This window comes from Pleurodeles waltl, chromosome 2_1 (assembly GCF_031143425.1).
Source record: "Pleurodeles waltl isolate 20211129_DDA chromosome 2_1, aPleWal1.hap1.20221129, whole genome shotgun sequence".
Taxonomy (NCBI): Eukaryota; Metazoa; Chordata; class Amphibia; order Caudata; family Salamandridae; genus Pleurodeles; species Pleurodeles waltl.
Window position 1 is genome coordinate 772,179,609 of NC_090438.1, and position 19,249 is coordinate 772,198,857.

The 19,249-nt window shown below is 50.2% G+C and overlaps 1 protein-coding gene across 3 annotated transcripts in view; it reads right to left on the bottom strand.

Annotated features, from left to right (window-relative positions):
* Positions 1 to 8,474, bottom strand: part of LOC138268435 (serpin B10-like) — a 207,586-nt gene extending 199,112 nt beyond the window's left edge. The window contains exon 1 of one of the 3 annotated variants that reach the window (XM_069218101.1): positions 8,306 to 8,474. The gene's annotated coding sequence lies outside the window, so the exon portion shown is untranslated. The remainder of the gene's footprint in view (positions 1 to 8,305) is intronic. The other 2 variants (XM_069218081.1, XM_069218090.1) reach the window with 2 other exon arrangements.
* Positions 8,475 to 19,249: the final 10,775 nt, after the last annotated feature.

Genomic DNA, 19,249 nt, shown 5'->3' on the forward strand with positions numbered 1-19,249 from the left:
CTGGGACTGCCCATGCCAATGCAGATGGCCTTTCCAGGTTCTTCCACTTAGAAAATGAAGACTCTCTTGGGAAAGGTTAGTCTCATCCTCTTTCGTTTGGGGGGGGGGGGGGTTGTGTAAGGAAATGCCTCCTTGGCATGGTTACCCCCTGACTTTTTGCCTTTGCTGATGCTATGTTTTGAATTGAAAGTGTGCTGAGGCCTGCTAACCAGGCCCCAGCACCAGTGTTCTTTCCCTAACCTGTACTTTTGATTCCACAATTGGCACACCCTGGCACCCAGATAAGTCCCTTGTGACTGGTACCTCTGGTACCAAGGGCCCTGATGCCAGGGAAGGTCTCTAAGGGCTGCAGCATGTATTATGCCACCCTAGAGACCCCTCACCCAGCACAGACACACTGCTTACCAGCTTGTGTGTGCTAGTGAGAACAAAATGAGTAAGTCGACATGGCACTCCCCTCAGGGTGCCATGCCAGCCTCTCACTGCCTATGCAGTATAGGTAAGACACCCCTCTAGCAGGCCTTACAGCTCTAAGGCAGGGTGAACTATACCATAGGTGAGGGTACCAGTGCATGAGCACTGTGCCCCTACAGTGTCTAAGCAAAACCTTAGACATTGTAAGTGCAGGGTAGCCATAAGAGTATATGGTCTGGGAGTCTGTTTTACACGAACTCCACAGCACCATAATGGCTACACTGAAAACTGAGAAGTTTGGTATCAAACTTCTCAGCACAATAAATGCACACTGATGCCAGTGTACATTTTATTGTAAAATGCACCACAGAGGGCACCTTAGAGGTGCCCCCTGAAACTTAACCGACTATCTGTGTAGGCTGACTGGTTCCAGCAGCCTGCCACACTAGAGACATGTTGCTGGCCCCATGGGGAGAGTGCCTTTGTCACTCTGAGGCCAGTAACAAAGCCTGCACTGGGTGGAGATGCTAACACCTCCCCCAGGCAGGAACTGTAACACCTGGCGATGAGCCTCAAAGGCTCACCCCTTTGTCACAGCACCGCAGGACACTCCAGCTAGTGGAGTTGCCCGCCCCCTCCGGCCCCGGCCCCCACTTTTGGCGGCAAGGCCGGAGAAAATAATGAGAATAACAAGGAGGAGTCACTGGCCAGTCAGGACAGCCCCTAAGGTGTCCTGAGCTGAGGTGGCTCTAACTTTTAGAAATCCTCCATCTTGCAGATGGAGGATTCCCCCAATAGGATTAGGGATGTGACCCCCTCCCCTTGGGAGGAGGCACAAAGAGGGTGTACCCACCCTCAGGGCTAGTAGCCATTGGCTACTAACCCCCCAGACCTAAACACGCCCTTAAATTTAGTATTTAAGGGCTCTCCCTGAACCTAGAAACTAGATTCCTGCAACAACAAGAAGAAGGACTGCCTAGCTGAAAACCCCTGCAGAAGAAGACCAGAAGACAACAACTGCCTTGGCTCCAGAAACTCACCGGCCTGTCTCCTGCCTTCCAAAGAACTCTGCTCCAGCGACGCCTTCCAAAGGGACCAGCGACCTCTGCATCCTCTGAGGACTGCCCTGCTTCGACGACGACAAGAAACTCCCGGGGACAGCGGACATGCTCCAAAAAGACTGCAACTTTATCCAAAGGAGCAGCTTTAAAGAACCCTGCAATTTCCCCGCAAGAAGCGTGAGACTTGCAACACTGCACCCGGCGACCCCGACTCGGCTGGTGGAGAACCAACACCTCAGGGAGGACCCCCGGACTACTCTACGACTGTGAGTACCAAAACCTGTCCCCCCTGAGCCCCCACAGCGCCGCCTGCAGAGGGAATCCCGAGGCTTCCCCTGACCGCGACTCTCTGAAACCTAAGTCCCGACGCCTGGAAAAGACCCTGCACCCGCAGCCCCCAGGACCTGAAGGACCGGACTTTCACTGCAGAAGTGACCCCCAGGAGTCCCTCTCCCTTGCCCAAGTGGAGGTTTCCCCGAGGAAGCCCCCCCTTGCCTGCCTGCAGCGCTGTAGAGATCCCTTGATCTCTCATTGACTTCCATTGCGAACCCGACGCTTGTTCTAACACTGCACCCGGCCGCCCCCGCGCCGCTGAGGGTGAAATTTCTGTGTGGGCTTGTGTCCCCCCCGGTGCCCTACAAAACCCCCCTGGTCTGCCCTCCGAAGACGCGGGTACTTACCTGCGGGCAGACTGGAACCGGGGCACCCCCTTCTCTCCATTGAAGCCTATGCGTTTTGGGCACCACTTTGAACTCTGCACCTGACCGGCCCTGAGCTGCTGGTGTGGTAACTTTGGGGTTGCTCTGAACCCCCAACGGTGGGCTACCTTGGACCAAGAACTGAACCCTGTAAGTGTCTTACTTACCTGGTAAAACTAACAAAAACTTACCTCCCCCAGGAACTGTGAAAATTGCACTGTGTCCACTTTTAAAATAGCTATTTGTGAATAACTTGAAAAGTATACATGCAATTGAAATGATTCAAAGTTCCTAATGTACTTACCTGCAATACCTTTCAAACAAGATATTACATGTTAAATTTGAACCTGTGGTTCTTAAAATAAACTAAGAAAATATATTTTTCTATAACAAAACCTATTGGCTGGATTTGTCTCTGAGTGTGTGTACCTCATTTATTGCCTATGTGTATGTACAACAAATGCTTAACACTACTCCTTGGATAAGCCTACTGCTCGACCACACTACCACAAAATAGAGCATTAGTATTATCTCTTTTTACCACTATTTTACCTCTAAGGGGAACCCTTGGACTCTGTGCATGCTATTCCTTACTTTGAAATAGCACATACAGAGCCAACTTCCTACAGTAAGGTTTAATGTGGTTCACATGAAGCACCCTGTAGGGGCTTCTTGGAGGGCCCAGGTCCACCAAATAGGTGACCTCACCTTTCTGCTCTGCTATTGTGTGGGGGCCACTCCATTTGTCCTGGAGTGCTCTTGGGACCACAGTCTCCAAGACCCACACTTTCTGTCATGGCTGGTAAACAGTCAGTACAGCTTATTGGTCATGCTACTGCGTTTGAAGCTCTTGACTGGCCTCAAGATTTTTGGAAGCCTTCTTCATGTACTCTGCCATGTGAGAGCACAGGCCTAGTACATTGTCAACTATGTCCTGTTTAGGGGGTTTGAGAAATTGCTCCCAACCCTCCTTCACAAGAGTAAAAGGACCCCTAACTGGATGTCCAAAAAGAAGTTCAAATGGACTGTAACCCATTGCCTTCTGTGGCACCTCTCTGTGGGCACAAAGAAGGTAAGGTAATAGGACATCCCATCCCCTTCTCAGTTTGTCTGAGAGTCCCGTAATCATATCTTTTAGGGTTTTGTTTAATCTCTCAACTAATCCATTTCTATGTGGATGGTAAGGAGTGGTGAATTTGTAGGTTATACAACATTCCTTCCACATTGCTTTGAGGTATCCAGACATGAAGTTTGTATTTTTGTTGGATACAACCTCCTTAAAGAACTCCATCCTGGTAAAGATTCCCAGGAGAGCCTTGGCCACTGCAGGACCTGTAGTGGTCCTGAAGGGGCATGGCCTTTGGGTACCTGGGGGCATGGTCCATCACCACCAGTATAAACCTGTTCCTAGATCCGGTTAGAGGGTCAAGGGGACAAACAATGGCAATCCCTACCCTCTCAAAGGGAACACCAACCAGTAGAAGTGGAATTAAGGAAGCTTTGTAGTGCCACCTGTCTTGCCACTAGTTTGGCAGGTGACACAGGAGCGATAAAAATCTTTGGTGTCTGCAGACATGTGGGGCCAGTGAAAGTGTGAGACAAATCTGTCCCAAGTCTTGCTTTGCTCCAAATGTCCAGCAAGGGGAATGTCATGTGCCAGGGTCAACAAGAACTCTCTAAACTTCTGAAGTATGACCAAGCTCCGGGTGGCACCAGGCTTTTGATCCCTAGCGTCAGAGTAAAGGAGACCATTTTCCCAATAGATCCTTTGGGATCAACTGACATCCTCAGCGTCTTGTGCAGCAGCTTGCTGTCTGAGGCCTTCAGGATAGGGGCAGGATTTCTGCTCCAGACTCAATTCCTCCCTGGAGGGTCCTTCTGCACCTAAGGGCTTTGCCGTGTCAGGCCCAAGCTCCTCTGGTGTAGGTTCCTCACAGAGGGCAAGATCATCCCCCTTAGAAGACTGATCCTCACATGAGGACTGGGCAGAGGATAATTTCTTACCCTTCCCACCTCTCTTCTTGGGAGCTTCCTGGGTCTTTATTCCAGGCTCCAGTGCTCCTTGCTCTCCCTGTTTCTTGGCTTGTGCCCTTGTAGTTACAAAAACACTTTCAGGGTTGCCCAGCATTGCTGCATGGGCCTGTAACTCCACTTCAGCCCAGGCTGAGGTCTCCAAATCATTGCCTAGAGACATTCAACAGGAATTGAAGAACTTACTAAGGGGCATATTTACAAGAAAGTGGTGCATCAGTATTGATGCGCCACTTTTCTTGCATCGCCCCTAGCCCACCTAACAACACCATGCGGCTGCCGTATTTACAATATGGAGTACCATGGCAGTCATTAGGACAATAGAGTTTGCTACACTAGAGTCAAAAATGTTCACTCAAGTGCAGCATAGTGCAGGAAGGCCCATAGGTTTCTATGAGTGAGTCATTTTAATGCTTGCTTCAAACAGGCGTTAAAAATGATGCCAAAAATGGCACAGTGAAATCTTGTAGATTTCACTGTGCCATATTTGTCTACCTCCTAATGCTGGAACGCCCCCCTTGCAACCATTATGCCTGGTGCAAGCATAATGTGTCACAAGGGGGGTGCAAAGTGACACAGTGCATGCATTGCGCCACTTTGTAAATCTGGCACAGCAAAAATTGCCTCCTTGTGCCACATTAGACTAAAACAATGATGCTAAGGTGGTTCGAGAAGGCACCAGAGGATTGTAAATATGTCCCCACAACTTTTTTAGGGTCAGTAACGCCCCTCCTCCCCCAAGGTTAACAACTGCCATGGGGTGTCACTGACAGAAAATAGGTGCCCAGATAGTAAAAGCTCTCTATGGGTAGCGTAGGCCAGCAGCTAAAGCTTCTCCAGGAGGAATGCAAATCACTTGCAATTCCACATTAGTCAGACAGTAACTCACTCACAAGAATGAGCTACACAAGTGTTGCAAAAATAAAGGAATCTTTATTACAACACTAACTACTAGACTAACATTGGTATAGTTCCCTTTGGCTTTGGAGATATCTACACGCAGTATAAACTCAAAATAACAAGCAGAAATAGCATAAAATACACGGGGCTGTATGGGGGGGGCAAACCATATACTAAATAAGTGGAATGTGAACTAGCTAACCCAACCAAGGTGAGTTTATGAGTTAGCTAGGAGCTGGGAAAGGAGGAAAACACTAGAGGTAAGTACAGCAGGTGTCCACAGCGACCAGGTGCAGAGGGCTTACCTACCCAGTCATCCCATAGACTAACACAGGGAAGTAGTGGTTGGAGTTCATGTGTTCCAGGACCCTTCCCAGCAGACCCCAAGGAATAGAGCAGACAATTGGAAGGCTAGAGAGTGCCCCCACCCTTAGATACCCAGAATACAGGAGTACCTACCCCAGGGAACCTGGATGCATAGGGGTGAAAAGGACTCTCACTGAAGTCAATGGAAGCCTCAGATGTAGAGCTGCTGTAGTGACCCGTGGACCAGGCCGGTGGAACCCAGGGACGGATTCCAGATGCAGAAGACCTGAAAAGGAAGGGGACAGAGTCCAGCACCCTTGGAGGTGCCCAGGTGGTACAGGTGGCAATGCCCACCCTCCTAGAGGTGAAAGTCTTGCAAGTCAGTTAGGGGAAGAAGTTCAGCTGCGGGGTCCAAAAACTGCAAATGATCCCAGGAGTTGCCTATGAACTGTTCCTTGATGGTCTCTGGATTTCAGGAAGGTCAATGACCAGCCAGGTCACCAACAAGTACTGGTAAATGCAAGCAAGAGCTGAAGATGTATTTTCAGAGTTTTGGGGGCCAGCAAGGTTCAGGAGACTCTACCCTTGAGGGGGAGTCAGGGCTGGCCATCAGCACACAGGGAGGCCATCAAAAGTCATTGGAGTCCCAACAAGTGACCCAAAGGTGATGGACACAGGGAGTCACAAGGAGGCCTTATCAGTACAACAAAACAGAAGTCCCATGTCACAGGAGCTGCAGGACGGAGGCTGATCTTCGAGTTGCAGAGTGCTAGAGACTTAGGCTTCTTGTGGCCAAAGATCTCCCAAGGTAAGGGTCAACCAGCCTTGGCAAATGCAACAGTTGCGGTGCACAGGGGTTCCAGTTCAGTGGCACACAGTTTTCCAAGTTGGTCAAAAGACAAGCAGGACCCAGGAGAGGCCACAGACCCATCACCTGTGATGCAGAGCCTTTCGATGTCCGTGTGATAGCAGACCCCACCTGCCAGTTGACGTTGTCTTGAGGTGCATGCGGATGCCTGCGGAGGCTCCAAGGGAGATTCCTTCATGCTTCCAGGTGCAAACAGAGGCCTTGTGACCCTGGAGGATGCACAGCCTTGGATGTTGCAGAATTCTTGCAGGATCCGGAGAAACAATGTTGCAATGAGAGCCTTCCCACCAGAAGCAGACTTGTTTAAGTTCCAATGCAGACCAGCAGCGGTTCCAGAGGCCAGGAGCAGAAGATGTCTTGCAGAGAGATCCTTGTACAGTCGTGCTAAAAAATCTGGGCACCCACCCTCAGGGAAGCCCTTAAATAACCCAAAAAGGAGTACTGATCACTCTCTGCAGTGACCACCTATCAGAGAGGGTCAGGGGACATCATCTACCTGACCTAACCAGTGAGATGCTCCCACAGGCCTCTGCACATCTCGGAAACAAAATGTGCAGAATCAACCAACCACCTGGCAGAACTCTGTGCACCTCCATAGGGGAGGGGCTGGGCAGAGGGCTGGTCACTCTCCTATACTTTGTGCAGTTTCTCACCAGATTGGGAATCGGGGTTCGCTCAACTGGTGCAAACTGGTTTATGCAAGGAAGGCATCAAAAGTGCCCTTCAAAGCCCTCTGGTGGCACTCAGGGGCCACCACCCATTAGACACCTAATACACAGTGGGAGATGGTCACACATCTCCCTTGTAGAAAATCCTTTGTTTTGCCTTCCTCTGCCTGAGACAGGGTCGCCAGCAGGAGGGCAGAACAGTGTCTGTGGATTTGTAGCAGCACGGGCTGCCAGGCAGACTCTGGAAGGCTGTACGGGCATATCTGGAAGATCCTCTAAGGAACCCCAAGAGTACATGGTACCATGCAACTAACCATGTAATCGATGTTGTTGCATGATTCCAACATGTTTGATACCAAACATTCCTAGGTTTGGAGAAAGCATTATGTAGGTGGACTACTCATACTGACCAGTGTCTAATGCATGTCTCAAAATGGCTTCCCCGCACCTTCAAAGTCCAGAGAATGGAATCTGTCGTTTGTAGGGGTATTATGCTCTTGCTGGGGTACCCTTACACTTAGGGACATGCACCCTGCCCATGGGCTGAAGGGGCTACCAAAGGGGTGACTTATATTGCCAAAGTGCAGTGACCGCGATGTGAGGCAAGCCTTAGATCAGGGTGAAAGAGTGCATGCACCATTTCACGCAGGCTGCAATGGCAGGCCTGCAGATACAGTTTGCATTATCTCCTTTGGGTGGCACAATACATGCTGCACCCCATGGGAGACCCATGGTGTACCAATGTCGTGGGCAACAAAGTACCATATACTAGGGACTTAGGTGCACCAGTATGCCAATTGTGGGTGTAAAAAGTTTACCAGCAGCCAGCTTTACAGGAGAGAGCACAGCCTCTGGGGTCCTGGTTAGCAGGACCCCAGTGAACTACAGTTTAAACACACTGACATCAGCCAAAAAGTGGGAGGTAACTATGTTAGAAAGATGGTACTTTCCTACAGCAAGGGTTAACAAACTGGCACAATCTCCCATTGCACCAGTTTGTAACTGTAGTGTGGGGTGGGGCACTGTGCTGCACTGCCGTAGCGTTAAAAAAATTATGCTACTGCAGGTTATGGGCTTGCAAGTGATCCCACAGTCTCACTCTTTCCAACCATTCATTCTGTCTCGCTCTCTCTCCTCAGTGTCTTCTCCCTTTCTGATCGCTTTCTCTTTACCTCCCTCCCTCTCTTTCTTGAAGCCTCCCGAACCGTACTTCCAGAATGTTACAGCATTCCTGCGCCATCTTTGCTTGAACATGCAGCATGTTCGGACCTAGCATCTTCGGACCTGCCAAGTCGTTCTAACACTTTAGGCTACGCATCGCAAGTTAGCAATCAACAGCAAACAGAAGCCATAGTTTACCTTGCTCTTGTCGGCACTGAAGTCGGCAGTCTGTCTGCAATGTTAGCCTGCTCTTGCAGGGCGTGCAGCTTATAAATACCACTGGTGACACCCTTTGGTTCCAGCGCCTCTTTGTACCTGACAAGCCTACTTTTCTGTCTTTTTTAAGGCGTGCTGTACAACTGCATGTTCACACGTACAATTAACAGCTTAGGAATGTTGGCTTACACAATTGATAGCGATTTATCCGACTCTATGCAGGTTTAAGCATGAATCACAAATTACCTATCCTGTTCGAGAGGCACATAATAGGGCCACATCCTTTCGCCCTCTGGCAATGTCGGCAAAGAATACTTTTATGCCATTAGACAAACTGTTTCTCGGCGCTCGCTCAAGGCAGTTTGTGGTGGTTTGCGGGATTTCATATTGACCGACAGTGGCCCTTTTTGGGGATACTTAAGCACACTGGGTCCTTTTCAGTAAAGCACGAATCCTGGGACAGGAGGCGGAGAAGACATTAGGGAACTTCCACAGAGCAAAGTGATAGCCGAGAGAATGGTGGCGGGCCCCTGTTTTGCTTGAACCAACCAAGCCTAAAGAAGCAATTAAATATATATGCTCAAGCCAATAAACATTACCGCCGCTACAGGCCCCTGCCTTGCATGGCTTAATTTTAGCAAGGCTACATAGCATTGATTCAAAAATGTCCACCTCAAGGCTCTTCCTTCCACCACCTTACATGTTCTGTCTAATTTTCTCACTCTTGCATGTTCTTGTCCATTCCTGCTTTCTCCCCTCTTGGTGTTTCCTTTTCTGCCATTCTCTCTTGTTTAAATATGTTGTTCTCGCATACATGCAATTTATGTTACCTCCTGGTACAGCCCCAATTTCCTGTCTGCCCATCCTCTATAGCTTCCTCTCCTTCAAGTGGCCCACCTTCCTCTGCTGTTTGCTATGGGACCATATAAGGTAAGGATTATTTTCATTGAACTGGAGCAACTGTAAAAGACTCAAGGCCTTTGCAACCTCTCTTTCTCTGCATCAAAGTGAATCAAAGAAAAAATAAGTCCCAGTCCCCACAAAAATTGAGGCCTGGTGCCACCCACGGGAAACTTGCAGCCACCAGCACAAATTAATGCATGTTAGTTGGGTAGCATCTTGCACTGGGTGTAAGGTTGGCCATGTGGTACTTGGCCTCTCACAAAACTCGTGACAGCATCCTATTGCTATGCTGATGGAAGCCCACACACCCTTCATGTCAGAGACAGGAAGCTAGCTTTTATCTCTGGGAATGGCTACTTCCCACTCCAAGGCTCATAAAAGAAGCAAGTCATGTTTTAAGTCCAATTTTGAGCATCTGTCATTGATGAATATCAGTGCCATCAATCCAGGTAGTACATGCACTGGTGCTACAGGTGAAAAACATGTCCATATCAGGAAAAGTTTGAGGTACAGCTCATCACAGGAACAAGGGTCTGGGAAATCAACAAAGATTATTCTGAGACCGTCTCAACTGCCACTGCCAAAGGCAGAGAATTCAGAAAAGATGCACAATAACCTGTGAAAGGGGTCGAATTCCATCTGGAAGGGAAGCTTCAGGACTCAATCCAATGTCTATGGACACTGTGACTATCCCGGAACACTAACCTCTTTTCTCTAGAGATCTAATTTGGTACATCAAACATAAGCAGCATGGCCTTGTGCTACACTCACATAGGAATGTCCACACTTCTGGAACACCTCAAAAGAACCTTCCATCACCTTCTGAGCCTGAAGAGTTCCTGGAGTAGGATGAGAGAAATGTGCATATCTTTGTTGATGAGATACAACCAAGCAGGATAGTAAATGTAAAGCTGTGAACCTACCTTTTGGTAGTCAAGTAAATAATCCCAGGGTCCTTGCGTTGAACAAGAAGAGCATGAATGCAGAACATCAGGCTGTTTGAGAAGCAACACAGGCTATGTTCAAGAGGCATGCAGCTACAGAGGCCATATACCACCGCAGAGTTAAAATTAGTTATCCACGTATTTAAGACAGCACAATGCGCTCACCATGCTTCTCTTCCAGAACCACTGCAAACCGCAAACCTAAGCAACTTTTTCATCCTGATATCCTTCTCTACTCCATTTAAGTTCAGGCTCTTTGAACTACTTCTACCCTTCCACTGGAATAGCTTCCTCAGCAAAACCTATGCTGACTTCTCCTTTCCCTCATTTATGCCTTTCTTTAGTGTTTAGTACCACGGTAGTGCACCCTCCTCAGATTTGCCTTGATTCAGTGCCTGTCTGGGAGTAAGTGAGGTGAGTGGGCAGTCTCTACTGAGGGTCAACCACACAAGTCATTCAAAGGCAGACATAAATGTGTGAAGGCGGAGTTTAGTATAAATTCTGATTTACTGTATTGAGCATAAACCTTCCCAAAAGGCAACCACTAGGTATACAGTCAGAAAAGTAGAAATGTATATAACAATACATTTTGCAAAGAAAAATACTATGGTGGTCATTATGACATTGGCGGTGAGTGATAAAGTGGCGGTAATACCGCCAACAGGCTGGCAGTATTTACCGCCAAATTATGACAATGGCGGTGATAACTCCCAAAGACAGCCAATGTAAACACCACTGACCACAGCGGTAGCCATCAACAGCCAGGAGGAAGACAAGATATCGCCCACCATATTATGACACATCACACCACCACGATTTCTGGGGCGGTACCAACGCCATCAAAAGCCAGGCGGAAACACAACACAGAAGACCAAAGATTCGCCATTAGGGACACAGAGAAGATCAATGCCGCCATGGAACCACAACTGCAGGTCTACCCGATGCTTTTCTACGCCATGCTCCACCTGGAACACCAACTCAAACGAAGATGACGACGGTGAGTACAGCCGCCTAGCACACAAGGGAGGGAGGAAAAGGAGAGTGACACACACACACACACACACAACACACACCATTCACACACACACCATACACACAACCAGCTGCAGACGAAAAACAATGTCACAGGACACACATCATAATAATGCAAGGACAACAGTAAGTGTAGGAGGCTGGACTGGCTTGTAGTGAGTACCAAGGGGTACTTGCACCTTGCACCAGGCCCAGTTATCCCTTATTAGTGTATAGGGTGTCTAGCAGCATAGGCTGATAGATAATGGTAGCTTAGCAGAGCAGCTTAGGCTGAACTAGGAGACGAGTGAAGCTCCTACAGTACCACAAGTGTCACTTGCACAATATCATAAGAAAACACAATACACAGTTATACTAAAAATAAAGGTACTTTATTTTTATGACAATATGCCAAAGTATCTCAGAGTGCACCCTCAGTGAGAGGATAGGAAATATACACAAGATATATGTACACAATACCAAAAATATGCAGTATAGTCTTAGAAAACAGTGCAAACAATGTATAGTTACAATAGGATGCAATGGGGACACATAGGGATAGGGGCAACACAAACCATATACTCCAAAAGTGGAATGCGAACCACGAATGGACCCCAAACCTATGTGACCTTGTAGAGGGTCGCTGGGACTATTAGAAAATAGTGAGGGTTAGAAAAATAGCCCACCCCAAGACCCTGAAAAGTGAGTGCAAAGTGCACTAAAGTTCCCCTAAGGACAAAGAAGTCGTGATAGAGGAATAATGCAGGAAAGACACAAACCAGCAATGCAACAACAATGGATTTCCAGTCGAGGGTACCTGTGGAACAAGGGGACCAAGTCCAAAAGTCACAAGCAAGTCGGAGATGGGCAGATGCCCAGGAAATGCCAGCTGTGGGTGCAAAGAAGCTTCTACTGGACAGAAGAAGCTGAGGTTTCTGCAGGAACAAAAAGGGCTAGAGACTTCCCCTTTGGTGGACGGATCCCACTCGCTGTGAAGAGTCGTGCAGAAGTGTTTTCTCGCCGAAAGAATGCCAATAAGCCTTGCTAGCTGCAAATCATGCAGTTAGCATTTTTGGATGCTGCTGTGGCCCAGGAGGGACCAGGAGGTAGAGGGGATGTCGAGCAAGACAAGGAGTCCTCTTAGTAGCAGGTAGCACCCGGAGAAGTGCCAGAAACAGGCACTACGAGGATGCGTGAAACAGTGCTCACCCAAAGTTACACAAAGGAGTCCCACGTCGCCGGAGACCAACTTAGAAAGTCGTGCAATGCAGGTTAGAGTGCCGTGGACCCAGGCTTGGCTGTGCACCAAGGATTTCCGCCGGAAGTGCGCGGGGGCTGGAGTAGCTGCAAAAGTCGCGGTTACCAACAATGCAGTCTGGCGTGGGGAGGCAAGGACTTACCTCCACCAAACTTGGACTGAAGAGTCACTGGACTGTGGGAGTCACTTGGACAGAGTTGCTGGATTCAAGGGACCTCGCTCGTTGTGCTGAGAGGAGACCCAAGGGACCGGTAATGCAGCTTTTTGGTGCCTGCGGTTGCAGGGGGAAGATTCCATCGACCCACGGGAGATTTCTTCGGAGCTTCTAGTGCAGAAAGGAGGCAGACTACCCCCACAGCATGCACCACCAGGAAAACAGTCGAGAAGGCGGCAGGATCAGCGTTACAGAGTTGCAGTAGTCGTCTTTGCTACTATGTTGCAGTTTTGCAGGCTTCCAGCGCGTTCAGCAGTCGATTCTTTGGCAGAAGGTGAAGAGAGAGATGCAGAGGAACTCTGATGAGCTCTTGCATTCGTTATCTAAAGTTTACCCAGAGACAGAGACCCTAAATAGCCAGAAAAGAGGGTTTGGCTACCTAGGAGAGAGGATAGGCTAGCAACACCTGAAGGAGCCTATCAGAAGGAGTCTCTGACGTCACCTGGTGGCACTGGCCACTCAGAGCAGTCCAGTGTGCCAGCAGCACCTCTGTTTCCAAGATTGCAGAGGTCTGGAGCACACTGGAGGAGCTCTGGACACCTCCCAGGGGAGGTGCAGGGGAGTGGTCACTCCCCTTTCCTTTGTCCAGTTTCGCGCCAGAGCAGGGCTAAGGGGTCCCCTGAACCGGTGTAGACTGGCTTGTGCAGAATTGGGCACATCTGTGCCCATGAAAGCATTTCCAGAGGCTGGGGGAGGCTACTCCTCCCCTGCCTTCACACCATTTTCCAAAGGGAGAGGGTGTAACACCCTCTCTCAGAGGAAGTCCTTTGTTCTGCCATCCTGGGACAAGCCTGGCTTGACCCCAGGGGGGGCAGAAACCTGTCTGAGGGGTTGGCAGCAGCAGCAGCTGCAGTGAAACCCCAGGAAAGGCAGTTTGGCAGTACCAGGGTCTGTGCTACAGACCACTGGGATCATGGGATTGTGTCAACCATGCCAGGATGGCATAGAGGGGGCAATTCCATGATCATAGACATGTTACATGGCCATATTCGGAGTTACCATTGTGAAGCTACATATAGGTAGTGACCTATATGTAGTGCACGCGTGTAAAGGTGTCCCCGCACTCACAAAGTCCGGGGAATTGGCCCTGAAGAATGTGGGGGCACCTTGGCTAGTGCCAGGGTGCCCTCACACTAAGTAACTTTGCACCTAACCTTTACCAGGTAAAGGTTAGACATATAGGTGACTTATAAGTTACTTAAGTGCAGTGTAAAATGGCTGTGAAATAACGTGGAAGTTATTTCACTCAGGCTGCAGTGGCAGGCCTGTGTAAGAATTGTCAGAGCTCCCTATGGGTGGCAAAAGAAATGCTGCAGCCCATAGGGATCTCCTGGAACCCCAATACCATGGGTACCTCAGTACCATATACTAGGGAATTATAAGGGTGTTCCAGTAAGCCAATGTAAATTGGTAAAATTGGTCACTAGCCTATTAGTGACAATTTGAAAGAAATGAGAGAGCATAACCACTGAGGTTCTGATTAGCAGAGCCTCAATGAGACAGTTAGTCACTACACAGGTAACACATTCAGGCACACTTATGAGCACTGGGGCCCTGGATACCAGGGTCCCAGTGACACATACAACTAAAACAACATATATACAGTGAAAAATGGGGGTAACATGCCAGGCAAGAAGGTACTTTCCTACAGTAAGGCAGAATTGAAAATGTATTTGCATGACAACACCACCATTAGTACCGAAGTGACAAATATTACATGAACCATTGTCCAGAAAAGGCCAATGCCCAGTCAAAGTATAAAAGGCCCACATGGCGACAGGGCACAGTCCAATCCCCAATTTGATCCTGACATTCACCGCACCAAACTGTGCAGGGGCAACATGTTGGAACCGGGCAGGCACCTCAGGGGGAAGAGAGGTGAGGGGCACCTCAGCTGAAGTTGGGGAACTCGCCCACTGGTTCTGGAGGGGGGTCCATGCCCAATGCTTCTGGAGGGGGCTCCATGCCCATTTCCCAAAACTGGGGAGTGCAAGGTCACAGTCTCTGAAGTGGGGAACTTGCCCACTGCTTCTGGAGGGGACTCCATGCCCATTTCCCAATGCTGGGGAGTGCAAGGTCACAGTCTCTGAAGTGGGGAACTCGGCCACTGCTTCTGGAGGGGGCTCCTTGTACAACAGTCCCTGGAGGGTAGCCCACATGCCCTCTGCTGGAGGTGAGGGCTGCATTGTCTTTGCTGGGGGAGGTGTCTCCTGGGTAGCTTCTGCTGGAGGTGAGGGCTCCATTGTCTCTGCTGGGGAAGGTGTCTCCTGGGCAGCCTCTGCTGGAGGTGAGGGCTGCATTGCCTCTGCTGGGGGAGGTGTCTCCTGGGCAGCCTCTGCTGGAGGTAAGGGCTGCATTGTCTCTGCTGGGGGAGGTGTCCCCTGGGCAACCTCTGTTGGAGGTGAGGGCTGCTGTGTCTCAGCAGGAGGTGAGGGCTTCTTGCCTCTCATTGGTGGTTGAGTGGGAACCATTACTGTAATTGGTGGTTGAGTGGGAACCTCTTCTGTCATTGGTGGTTGAGTTGGAACAGCTGCTGTAATTGGTGGTTGAGTGGAGTGGTATCCTTTCCTTTCCTGGCAGCTGAAGTGGGATCCTTAACGTTCCTGGCTGGTGGAGTGGGATCCTTCCCTTTCCTGGCTGATGGAGTAGATCCTTCCCTTTCTTAGCTGGTGGAGTGGGATCCTTCCCTTTCCTGGCTGGTTGAGTGGGATCCTTCCCTTTCCTGGCTGGTGGACTGGGATTCTTCACTTTCCTGGCTGGGGGACTGGGATCCTTCACTTTCCTGGCTGGCGGAGGGAATCCTTCACTTTCTTGCCTCCACGACTAGGAGGTGCCTCCACTGTCCCTGTGGACTGTTTGGCTGAGGTGCTGGGCTGGGTCGTTAGAACCCTGCTCTTACGGGCTGGATGTGGGTGGAGGGGGAGGGAAGAGGTCAAGTTGGGCAAGGAAAAGCTCCTTAGGGATGGTGGGGCGGGATGAGGGAGGAGGGATGGGAGTGGAGTGGAGGTTGAGGGAGTGGTTGCTGGAGGAGTACGTCTGCTGGACTTGGGTGCAGGTGCATGGGTAGTGTGCTGATGTGAGGTGGATGGCTGTTGGGTGTCTGAGTGTGTGCGTTTGTGCCCCTTAGGAGGGGGTGACATACAGGGTGGGAGAGGACACAGGGGACATGCGGATGGATGTTGTGGAGGTGTCTGCCAGTGAGGTGTGTGTGCTGCCTCGGTGTGGTGATGGTGGTGCTGGCTGTTGAAGCAGTGCATGCAGGTGTGAGTGCAGAGGTGACAGTGAGGGAGTAGGTGGAGGGAGACAGGGGAGGCAGTGGATGTTGTAGTGTGTGCAACTGTCTTGTTTGTGTGAGTGCTTGTGGCCTGAAGTGTGCTGCCTGTGTTTGACTGTGCTACTCTTGTGTGATGTTTTGTGTGCATGCTTGTCTGTATGTGTGCATGGGATGGGTTGGGGTTGAGGAGGCTCGGACTGGGACTGGGAAGTGGTAGTTGGAGGGAGGACGGGCAGGAACAGGGGCAATGGCTGCCATCAGACAGGAGGCCGGAGCCTGGAACGATTTCTGTTGGGCTGCGAATCCACTGTGGATGCCCTCCAGGAATGCATTGCATTGCTGCATCTGGGATGCCAGACCCTGGATGGCATTCACTATGGTTGACTGCCCTACAGAGATGGTTCTCGGGAGGTCAATAGCCTCCTCACTCAGGGCAGCAGGGCTCACTGGGGCAGGGCCTGAGGTGCCTGGGGCGAAGGAGATGCCCACCCTCCTGGGTGAGCGGGCACGGGCAACTCAGTGAGGGGCTACTGGGAGGGTGGTGCTGGTACCGGGGTGGCGGCTCTACCTGGCGCTGGGGTGGTTCCAGAGGTGTCCGCCACCACCAAGGAGCTCCCATCGGAGGAGGAATCAGAGTCAGTGTTGTCACCTCCGCCGTGGTGCTCCCATCGCCCTCTGTCCCACTGGTCCGTCCGCGTCAGTGGACTCTGCCTCCTGGGTCCCAAAGGATGCATCTCCCTCAGTCGCCGGTGCCCCTGCTCCTCCCCGAGATGATGGTAATGCACACATGGACAGGATGACAGAAGAAAAAAGAAGGGGAGAGAGAGAAAGGGAACACTGGGTCAATTACAGCACCAACACCACAGTTGGCGTACACATTACCATCACACACAGGGTTCAGGATTGAACACTATGCACCACACTGGCAGTTAATTGGCTAGGTGCTACAGCAAGATGAGGGCCAAACACTGTCAACTGCAGCCCTCTCTGGATCCACTAAGCACTGTCTGACATGGAATACAACCTAGCTAGGTTTCCTGAATTTCCTATACATCCATTACCCTTGAGCTGGGTCATGCTGCAATGTCTGACCTGGCATTAAGTGGTACCCACAAACTCACAACCACCACCCGGATCCCATGCCACTTACCACTTATTATAGATACGCCCACTGTACTCACCCCCTTGTGGCTGCTGTGATTCCCTTAAGTGCCTATCCAGCTCTGGGTAGGTCACTGCCAGTATGTGGGCCATCAGAGGGTTTAGGTTCCGACGGGCTTCCAGCTGGGCCTCCGCAGTCTTCCGTGCCCAGCGTCTCATATCCTCCCACCTTTTCGATAGTGGATGCTCCGCCTGCTGTAGACCTCCAGGGTCCCCACGTCCTTGGAGATGGCATGCCCCAATCCCTTCTTCTGATGGGGGCTGACCTGCAGAGGTAATACAGACGGAAGGAAACCATTACACATACAATAAAGTCTGTCACACATATGGCCCACAAATCCCATTTCCATCTCCATTGGCACACACATCACCCGGCACCCACTATGTACACTGCCAACAGACATAACACCCCCCCAAATGACATGATGCTTGCACACACATCTCCATGCAACCTTGGCACCTGTTGGTTTGGAGCCCGATACAGTGCTCCATACTGGGATAGGACCCCTTCCATCAAACGCTCCAACTCCTCCAAAGTGAAAGCAGGGGCCCTTTTCCCAGTCTCACGGGCCATGGTAGGTTCCAGATACAGGTCACAACAGCACACGCAGTGTAGGTGTTATCATGTGGAAAGTCAGGAATCAAATGAGGATTTAGATAGAAAATGACAGTCACGTCCACGGCGGTGTACACCGTCACAGCCGCCGCTGATCCCCATTGGCCACAGTACTCCATAGAGCCCCATATCAGCCAATGAGAAATTGCACGGCGGTGTGAGACCGCCTTCCGCCACGATGCTCAATGTCAGCGGAGTTACCTCACTTCCACCTGTCCCTACATACAGGACAGGTGGTCGCCATTTAATGGTGGTGGATGACATTCAGATAATCCATAACTGGTCATTGCTGATGCTCTATGTACACTGAGGTGGTGGTTCCATTGTTCAAATTGTGACAGCCTACTCACTCTTGTGTCCCTTAGATACCTACCACTGCAGATAAATAGGAGGAGGAGACAAACCCCCGTGAACAGACCTCTTGTGGACTTGGCTACACTGAAGGACAGGCACATAATACTGACCTATAGGCTGGATAGTGCCACAATCACAGAACTGTGTGCCCAATTGGAGCCTGATCTGATATCAGCTATCCGTCATCCCACTGGGATCCCCCCTCTTGTGCAAGTTCTATCAGTGTTCCATTTCCTGGCAACTGGTTCTTTCCAGGTGACAGTGGGCTTGGCAGCAGGAATGTTACAGCCAATGTTCTCAATCGTGCTGGCAAGGGTTCTGTCTGCCTTGTTCAAACACATGTGCAGCTACATTGCTTTCCCCCAGGTGGAAGATTTGGCCACAGTGAAGGCAGGATTCTATGCAATGGGACATACACCAAATATTGTTGGGGCGATTGACAGAACACATATTACATTTGTCCCCCCGCCAGATTGAACAGGTGTTCAGGAATCGGAAGAGTTTCAACTCACTCAATGTGCAAATGGTGTGCCTGGCAGACCAGTATATCCCCCACATCACTAACAAGTCTCTTGGGCCGGTGCATGATGCCTTTGTTCTGAGGAATAGCAGCTTCCCACAGCTCATGGCACAACTACAGAGGCACAGAGTGTGGCTAATAGGTGACCCTGAGTGCCCACCCAATGTATGTCAGTGTATGCCTTCTGGTGTTAACCCCATACGATTGTGTAAGGCTAATGTTTGTCCCTCAATACTTGTAGGTGACTCAGCTACCCAAACCTATCGTGGCTCCTGACCCTGTGAGGAATGCCAGGTTCAGATGCCTCCATCTGACAGGTGGATCCCTGTGCTACTCACCCGAGAAGGTCTGCCAGATAGTAGTGCATGCTGCATGTTGCACAACCTGGCCCTCAGACGACATGTGCCTTATCTGCAGGAGTAGGAGACTGGAAATGCCCCTGTGGCAGCAGTGGATTCTGTGGACAGTGAGGATAAGGAGGCAGAGGATGAGGATGTGAACAACAGAACATCAGTTATATCTCAATACTTCCAATGACACACATGTGAGACAGTATAACTGAGCATTCCTCTGACTATTGTTTTATCTGTGTGGCTGTAGCAGGGTGGCATTCACTTCCTTTGCATCTCTACTTACTGTCACCAATGACTTCTCATTTTGCAGATGTTGGT